This window comes from Vidua macroura, chromosome 3 (assembly GCF_024509145.1).
Source record: "Vidua macroura isolate BioBank_ID:100142 chromosome 3, ASM2450914v1, whole genome shotgun sequence".
In the NCBI taxonomy this organism is placed as follows: Eukaryota; Metazoa; Chordata; class Aves; order Passeriformes; family Viduidae; genus Vidua; species Vidua macroura.
In genome coordinates, this window is record NC_071573.1 from 35182629 (window position 1) to 35192407 (window position 9779).

The window sequence follows — 9779 nt, forward strand, 5'->3', positions numbered from 1 at the left end:
CTAATTTCCTTCACTAACTCCAAAGGGGCTTTTCCCTCTAATATTTACTCTTATTTTGAAAGCATCAGATGTAACAGACACTCTAGGTAAACTCGTGCATCTCCTATTCCTTTATCACTTTTAGTTCTGCCATTAATGGGAATTCATTCTAAGTCTCTTGCTAGTAAGATTTCTACTGTTGCACCTGGATAAGAAGTCAGCCCTATCTGTATTTTCAGACCATTGCTCTACAAAGATATTTACAGAAGTTTCTACTTACCAAGAAAGCTATTTCTGGCCAATGTAGGCTTATTTTTTTCTTTTCAATTATTTTAAACTGTACTTGTGCCCACAGAAGAATTATTTTTATCAGTTACAAATAAACAAACCAACTGTGACAGAACACCAGGTCACAGTGCAACAGATTCCCAAATGCTTGTGGCACAAACTACATGGATAAACCAACAATCCAGGAGTGAAAAACAAGGAAAACAAGTCTGTTTTAATCACTAATGTCAAGGTAGGATAAGTAGAGCACTGCCTACAACCTTTGTACCATTACTTCCAATTCTACAATTCTAGGTAAACACTACAACCACATCTTTTGGTGTCAATGACTTTTTCTGAAATGAAATTTTCCTACTAAAGATCCCTTTAGAGTAGATCCATCAGCAACTGGAATCCCCATCTGCGATTTCTCACATGATTTCATTTCAGACAACATCATATGAATTTAGGTGTGGTTTTAGAAGAACAATTAAAAGTAAATGCACCATCTCATCATTATCATTCCAAAAATTTCATGCATGAAGTCTGTGCCCTGCTCTGCACCTCTGCAGTAGAGCAGGAATCAAAGAACTCATCTTAGCTAAGCTTGAGGTCTCAGTCAGGATTAGCCAGAAACTAACATTTGCCACAACAACTTCTTGAGCCTGCTCAAGGCCTGGATTGCTAAAGTAATTGGAATTTTTTGACAGCTTGGTGCTTTGGAAAAAAGTTTTCAGACAGCAGAAGCCAAAAGGGTAAGAATCCTTTATGCCAATAGCACGGATAAAACTTTACTCAGACTAAGAAGAGAACATAAATTGGTATGCAAGTGACCCATGCGTGAGTACTAAAAGAAAGTAAAAAAGTTGTTCTCCACAAACATAAGGTGAGAAGAATCTGCTGGAACACAGAGACTCTGGAACTTCAATTGACTTTGCAGCTGTTTAGGAATGGTTATCACTGGAGTTTATTGGGCCTGAGGGAGAGCACACAAAAGAACAATTTCTCCTCATCCAAACTTTCCAGAATGTTAGACTTCAAAAAGATAAGGCCTCTGAGAACTGTGAATACCCTCATCTGCCTGTGTCTGATCAACCTCACATGTAGACACTTTCTTAATGTCAGGATGTCAGGATATCTGGTTTCAGGAGAGCACAGCATCCTCTGAATTTGCAGTCATGATCTAAATTTCTAATAACTTCTCTCCTCTCATGAACCCCAACCACTGCTTTTTCAGAACACATTTTTCATTCTACTGACATGGACAGTGCAGCATTGCAATGGTAAACCATATTTTAAATGGGAAGTAGATAATCTAGTAAAAAACAGAATTAAAATACTAAAAGAACAGAAAATGCATACCTTTTGAAAATCAGAAATTGTTCCATAGAAATTCACATTGTAGAAAATGTCTTCCTTTCCCTTAAAAGAAAAAAAAAAAAGCCTTAATTGTGCATATTCATATTTAATTACCTAATAAAATCCTAGTAAACTACTTCAAGACCTTCTTTTTCCTCCAGAAATAATTTCTCCTTATGGATCAGAATATTTACACCATAGCAAACAAATACTGAGTTTTCATTTGAAGTTCATTTTATTTTGAAATTCTTGTCATTTAAGCAGAAGCATCATAGCTGCAGGTGACAGGAACACATGGCACCCATTCTTCCAAGCATTTAAAACTAGAAAGCAACACAATGGAGAATAAGGATGGAGCAGTGTGTCAGGAGCAGGGAAAATAAAGTATTTTATTTTGAGACATATAATCGGGTCTCTTTATCATCCAGTTTTGGGTAAGAAGTAAATTATGCCATTGTTATTAGTGCTAGAATGCATTTCCTCCATTGTTTTGCCAACACTTTGAAAGGATGAAAGCATCCACTTCTTCAGTCTCTCCCCATCTTTGGAGGGGAAGGGGCAGCACAGGGGCACCCAACACTTCTGTACCTCTGAACAGTACAAGAGGCCAGGGCTGCTTTGGTGGTGTTACTTTTCACTCCTCTTTTTTTTCAAATGCACAAACCCAATTGATTTCCATCTGTAAGACCTAAGTGTGAGACCTTAAAATGGACATGAGCACAACAGCCCTTCAGCAAGCAAAGCAGCAGGTTTACACAAACAGGAATCAAAATGACAAGAGTGCTCAACAATGAAATCAAATCCAAATTCAGATTAGAAATCCATGTTTTATAGGAGACGGTATTTTATTAAAAGAAAGCAAGTGCCTTCAGCATTATTGAAAATAACATGAAATTGACTGCTTTTTCAAAGGAATTTCTATCAAGAGCTCCTGCACTTTACATCAGAAGCTGTATTTTTCTCTCTTCCATCAAGCTTCCTCTTTCTTCCTTTATAGAAAAAATAACCTGAAGCCTAAAGTTGAAAACATCTCAGTATCCACTAGATGCATACACAGAATTAAATTTAACCTGATACTCTTCAGTTTTATGAGGTTTAAGTTTTATGAGAAGAAGAAAAAAATCTCAATATTAGAAACAGATTGCAGAAAACAAGTGAGTCAGCCAAGGGAAGCCAGAGCCTCTTGTGGGTCTAGCATTTGCTTTGAGAACTCACGGTACATAAAACACCCTGAGTATGAGACCAGAGAGACCGAGAACCACAGCAATCACAATTACAGCAATGAGGGCAGTTCAAAAAAATGGTTTACTCCTCTGTTGAATTCTCCCAAAGTTTTCAAAAGCATCCATTAAAACAGATTTTGTTTCAAATCATAAATAGCAATGCTGAGAGGATGATGGCTACATACTTTGTTCTCATTAAATATTGACAGCACGCTCTTCTAGTAAGAGACTACACAGTGATTTCAATTTTAATTATTTTTTTAATGCCTCAAACTCTTTCATTTTGCTGGTGCACTTTCAGACTGACCTCAGCAGCTCGTAATTACATGACAAGATATCACTGTGTCTCCGGGACTTCACAGCTTCACACAAAAGCATCCTTACACTTACTCCTGGATCAACTAGAGCCAGCTTCATGCTAAAATAAACTCCCTATCCAAAACACGTCTGTGCTGGGAAAACAAAGACATGACAAGATTATTTTCAAGCATACAAACTGCTCTGTTAGTCTGCAGTGAGAGATACACCTCAGCCATTTTTGTTCCCTTGCAGCGTGCAGTCAGATTTCAGCAGGGTTACATCAGCGTGGGATCCAGCCCAGCTCCCCTGGAACCAGAAGCATCCCAGCATCCCTAATGCACATACCAGAAACAGAACCTGCTTCTCCACTGGTTTTAATCATCCACAGCTTTCTGGGCAGAAATGTCACAGGGCCCTGAAATTTCTCATGTTCCATGTAAACACATGAGTACAATCTCATAAATTTAATGAAGAAAATCAGTTTCTTTTTAGCGATGCAAATACCAAAAATCTCTCTCTCTGTCTTTCCACCAGTTAAGTATTTCTTCAGAAGCTTGTTTGTGTTCAAAATCTCCAGTGGCCCTTTCAGCAAGACTATAAATTCTTTGAGGGAAACACTTAGAGCCAGATTGAAGTCTCACTTGCAGAAACACTGAGCAGCTTGTAATTCACAGTAACAGGACAACTGACAGAGGAACAGACAGTGGCTGTAGCCTCAGGTTTGCCCTTCATTCCAGAGCTGGGTGTAAACCTAATATACAAAAATCCCACAATTTTCATTTTTCTCATGTTCTAAAGAAAAAGAATTTTTTTTTTTTTTTAGTGAACAAGCTGGTCTTAAGAACCTTGATGCCCACTTTTTTTTTTTTTTTTTTTTTTTTTTTTTGTAAAGGATCTTTAATTTGATGTTCCTCACTTCCTGAACACCTAACTAGACATCACAGGATTTCTGCTGAATCTGAACACCAAGGGAGGTGTAAAGGCATCAAATTCTGATGTGCCCAGTGTTCATTCTGGCCACAACACACATTTCTTCACTACTGTTCAGTCTCTCCTGTGACCTTAAATACACCCCACTGTTTTCCTCTCTCTTCTGGACCTAACCCCAATATAACCTACAAGGAAAAGACTTACTTTTGCAAAAGACCCAGCTGAATTATAATGATCCTTCAAAAGGATGGGCAACCTTCATCAAGACTCTGGGCTTGTTGACAGATTTTTTTTCTTTTCTTTTTAGTTTCAAGCAGAAAACAAGTTTTTATCCACAGGGATCCATCATTCAAGGCTCTTTTTCACCTGTCACTCTGAAATGCTCAGAGAAAATGACCTGACAAGTACACATTTCTGCAAGACTTTCCCATTGATGGACACTTGGTTACAGATAATCACCTCCTTGAGTTACCCAGAGTATAACTTTAGAATTCCAATAAGGACCTTTTGCCTCATTCTAATTAAAAGCGATGTACAAGTACTCAATTTAGAAAAGACCATTAGAGACTTAATTTAAACATGACAATTTTAGTCTGTCAATACACTGAAATGATTATTACCTACCAAACCTTCTCTCATTTTGTGCCTAAAAGGAACTTTGACCATAGCTCATTAGTTAATTTTAGATACACAACTGTTAACATTTTTCAGACATGAATTGCCTGTATATCCCTAATCTGGATGTGTATCTTCTAAAAAGGTCCTTTCTTTCTTTGTATTATTTTTCAGGATCTAGGAGAAAGGGAAAAAAAAAAAAAAAAGAAAGAAACAAAGCAAAAGAAGTGGCAAACACACAAGGCAAAAAAGAAAACGTGAAGAATTCCCTACCATTTTCACACTTGGGGGCAGGAAAGCACAGTGAGCGATGTGGTGTCAGCACCCTGCCACCCAGCAGCTCCTGCCTCCCACGGGCCAGGCTCCTCCAGCAGGGCCTCACTGCACATCACTCACTCTCCTGTGAGGCTTCTGAGAAAGCACAGCTCCTTCCTGGAGTGGAGCCTTGCCAGGGACATCAGGCTGTTGCTGCTGACATGCTCCACACATAATTCGGTGGCTTCCTGCTCAAGGCATTACAAAATTTGAGCCTCTGGCATATCCTTCTGGAACATTTTGTGAGCTCACCCAGAGGATCAGCAGCATCTTCAGCTACCAGATAGCTCTGTACCTTTTCTGCACTGATTTTGACCTGGATGACACTGACTACAGGCACAGATGGCTGTTCATCGCAAGTAAATAAAAACTTGACAGTATGACTCCCAAAACAGACAAAAGAAGCAGGTTACCACACAGTTAAACACAATTAATGGTCATAGGATTACCATGATTGAAATAACTTTCGTAAACCACAGAATTCTATCAAGGGCTGTTGCATTCATCTTCACTAAGAAACTTCTTAATCAACGAGAGCACACAGCCTCCTGCCAGTACCACACACAACCCACCCCATAAGTCCTAAAGCCTGCCTCCAGGTATGAAATCCTAAGTCAAGTGAGCTCTTGACTCAGGATCAATGTGCATATAACTAAATTGAAAGGATCAATCACTCCTTGATGTTTGCTGAGCAAGACTCGGGGCACTGCCCTCCTGAAAGAGGCAGATTGTTTTCACAGAGATGTCAAGTGCTTGGAGCCCAGAGATTCCATTTCATGAAAAGCATATCAATTGATAATAAAGTACACCCTCCAAAATGATGTGTAGATAATAGAATCTTTTAGACCTTTTTCTACAGAGAATGAATTATATGTATATGATAATCCCCCCATAATTTAAGCCAAGCAATAAACAACAGCAGCATTTGTGCAACATAGAACAGTTACTACAAACTCTCATCAGTATGCAAATGTAATAGCACCAAGATACACAATCTGCAATTTGACTCAGAGAATTTCAGTGTGTCTTGGAGGTAATTATATACTATTCTACAGCTTCTGCAGAGAATTTTACCTATGGTTTAGGAAAGTTATTATTCTTTCTTTTTTCTTTTTTTTTTTTTTTCTGGGGGAATTCTCAGTTTTTATTCGCCTCTAGTAATTCTCTGGAACCAAAATCATCACGCTGCAGTTTAAGAGGTTTTCAATCTATGAAATAACTCACTGCTGATGAAAGCATTAACAATCCAAGACTTCATTTACAGCATTACAAAGAATCCAGGTCAATTATGGAAAAATGCTTTTACTCGGCTTGGGCCAATGAAATTAATTATTATCATAAAAACCTGCACTCCAACCAAGAGTAAAGTTTAAGGGTGTCTCACCATATTCAAAGAGAACAGAAAGGAAGGAGCAGGCCTGGACTCCAACATGGAAAGTGGGCAGCTAATGCAGGCACTGGGGATCATGCAGCAGGTGACAAGATGGGAAGAAGATGGATACTCCTTTCAGGCCAGCAAGCCAGCAGCTGCCAGCACATCATATCACCAAGATAAAATCTGTTGTCTCCAGGGAAAGCTCAGCATCCTCACATAAATCCCACTGCAGCCTAATAGTTCTCTTTAGGATGTACTCTGTGTTCCAGAAACTGGGAGCCTGCTCCTTGCCAACCTCGCTCTGAAATGTAGGCCAGCAGCTCTAACACGGCATGTTGTGATCTATGCTTTTTTATCCCAATCCTCCACAACAGCAAGAGAAAGGGATTAAGCAGCATTATTTTTCCCCCTGAATATTTCCTGAGATAATTACATACCATACTATAACACAAGATTATTTTGCACAGTGCAAAATAACATAGAATGGGCCCATCATTTTATGGAAACCTCTTGGTCCCATCACTCTTGGGAGAGTACGTGGCTGATCATGTTGAGCATGCTACTTCAGGAAAGTTTAATAGCAAACACTTCCAAATGTACCAAGTAGATGCACTCAGATTGCTTCTTCATACAATCCCCTTTTTTGGCAATCATATTTTAAAAATTATTTCATAAAACATTATTAATGACTAAAGCCATCTGTGTTTCTAGAGAATGCTCCTTTCTAACTTTTCTTTCCTTCCTACTGGGCTGCACAGTAAAGATTTTTTTATTTACAACCACTTTTAAGCCAGCAGATGTTACACCACATAAAACTGCTTTGCTGCAAGTTCAAGAAGAAAGTGGTGGGAAGAAGTTTACATAACGAGACATCATCAATAAAAGCAGGAGAGCCTGGCAAACCAGGCCATAGTCATTTAATTCACACAAATCTCTCTTCCCCTTTCTCACTCTGTTTTCCAATTTGTTTTAATTCCATAGGAGGATCTGACTGGTAGTCACTCCATAATGCATTGCAAGGTTTAAATGCCAGCAGCTTTTCTTGTCTTGAGAAAATGTACAAAGCTGAAATTTAATTACAACTAGTTCAAACGCACTTACGTTTTGCTTCTACCCACCTGGAACACATAGCCCGTTTAAAGTAAACATGTTTAGTCACTGGATAATACGAAGTATAAAAGAAAAGTTACACTGTAATAAACAGAGATACATTTAAAAACAATTTTGATTTCTTATCGCTGAACCTGGCTGCAACCAGCTAGCTGAAAGTGGCATTACTGTGATGGAAATAGGGTGGTATTTCAATGCAAGAAAGTAAACATATTCTCCCAGATACTAGCACAGGAGTTGAAATCCACCCAAGAAAACCATTTGCATTATCGGTGTGCATTATTCTGCCCTAACGTTTTGACACTGAGTTTAAACATTAAGCTGGGAGTACAATGCCTCTTTTTTAAACTAATGCAATTTCTTGGGGCAAAATCTGATATGGCCAGCCAGATTTCCTGAGTGCTAGTTTCTCCTGAGGAAAAAAAAGGAAAAAAAAAAAAAAAAAAAGAAGACATCAGTTTAATTTTGATTTGTCCAGTAAACAGATCAAAGCATTGCAGTTCTGTAGAGGAGGTTTACAAAGCCTCATTGTGCAAACATCCTGGGTCTGATGCTGCCAGTTGCACTGAAGCAAATCTCATCTGAGGGCAGCCAGTGCTGGTTTGTGCTACATTGTCCAATGCAAAAATTTACACTTTAAAGGGAAGTCAAAATCTTTGAAGTTCCACTTGATCAAAAATCATTAAAACATGCAGCTTGAATTTTTAGGCTGATCTTAAACACATGTAGCTGGAAATGTTTCACACTTCTGTTGCTTATATACCAAAAATTGTGTTCAGCTCTAGGCTCCTCCTATTCCAGTGCAATAAATTCTTTGGGTGAAGGAGCATTTTTAACAAATATGTACAACGCCTAAAAGAGAGATTCCAGAACCACTATTAGATCACTGAGAACTGCAAGACTGTGAAGTGTAAATAATTTTTAGCATAGCTGAAACAGCTTTTGAGATCTTTGCTTTGTAAGATTGCAATTTCTTCCCAGCCCCTTCTATTATTTCTTTTCTCATCCAGCTGTGCATTTGAGCTTGTTCAGGGTTTGCTGTTTGCTGCCTTTCACAGAACACAAAGAAAGAGGGAGGAAACAGAAATAAACAAACATATAAATTAGTTTTAAAATGTTCAGTGGTAGGCCTGATGTCCACAGCTACTTTGATTCTTTGCAAAAGAAAATAAGAAAATTCCTTTTTATACATCCATATGGTTTTCACTTGAGTGTCCCTTTAAGCCAGCTTTGCTGATTCAGACTATGTCCACACCATTTTTATTGCCAAAGCAATAAAAAAAAAATTAAAAAAAAAAAAAAAAAAAAAAAAAAAAAAGGTGTTCCTGAGTTATGTTCTGATTTAAAAGATTTACGCAAGGAATCTTCAAACTTAGAAACAACACCATGAAGAACACTGTCGTTTCTGCTGCAAGACTGCTGTCAATGTCCATGTGCAAAAAGACTGCTTGATAAATATCCTATAACAGGCTGTGCTTCTAAAACTGAAACTTTCCTCTTTCTGGGCTACAAATCAAAACTGGATCTCTTGCATAACAAAGGTATTAAAGATAATGGCCTCTAATACTGCATGGCACATGAGTGTGAGCAGCGTAACCAATGCCTTACTCCATACATTACCCTGCACCCCTGGGAGTTGGATTGGTAGAGCGTGGCCATGTCCCTGATTTGCTACATTTTGATTTCCAAGTCAAGGTCAAGAAGTAATTTACCAGGATCCCTGTTGCTAACACTCATGGGCTGCAGGCTTTGGGGAAGTCATCTTGCCACGTTAAAAAAGGTCTCAACAATTGGAATATAAGGAGATGAAACAGTCTGAAAACTGCTTTATACCCTTAGGTACTTCAGCACATTGAACTGAACAGCATGGATGCCATTTCTTTTTAACCTGCATATATCAGTTCTGTATATATATTCCAAATAAAAATGCTGTATTGCAGTGTATTCTCTCATCTGAGGTATCAGCAAATGGGCACCAAGCAGGTTAAATAAAAAATAACAAAGAATGCATTGGAATAAATGCCATAAAATAAATAATGCAAGGATAGTCCCTGCCCCAGAAACCTTGCAATTTAGGCCATGAACAAAGAATCCTTAAGGGATCATACCAAACCTACCTCACATTCCTGAGCTGACATTTACATTGTGCTGTACTTCAGTTCATACTTTCAGGGCTGGAACTATGCACTTGTTCTGATGTGCACTGCTGAAATCTGCTCTGGATCTTGTGGTTCATAAGACAGTGAGCCTTCTTGTCAGGCATTATCATGACTTTTAAGATAGATATTGAAAAATACCTAATCAGA

General features: G+C 38.4%; 1 protein-coding gene across 3 annotated transcripts in view; it reads right to left on the reverse strand.

Moving 5' to 3' along the window:
• Positions 1-1669, reverse strand: part of PLCB4 (phospholipase C beta 4) — a 166336-nt gene extending 164667 nt beyond the window's left edge. For all 3 annotated transcript variants that reach the window (XM_053972206.1, XM_053972205.1, XM_053972203.1), the window contains exon 1: positions 1609-1669. The gene's annotated coding sequence lies outside the window, so the exon portion shown is untranslated. The remainder of the gene's footprint in view (positions 1-1608) is intronic.
• Positions 1670-9779: the final 8110 nt, after the last annotated feature.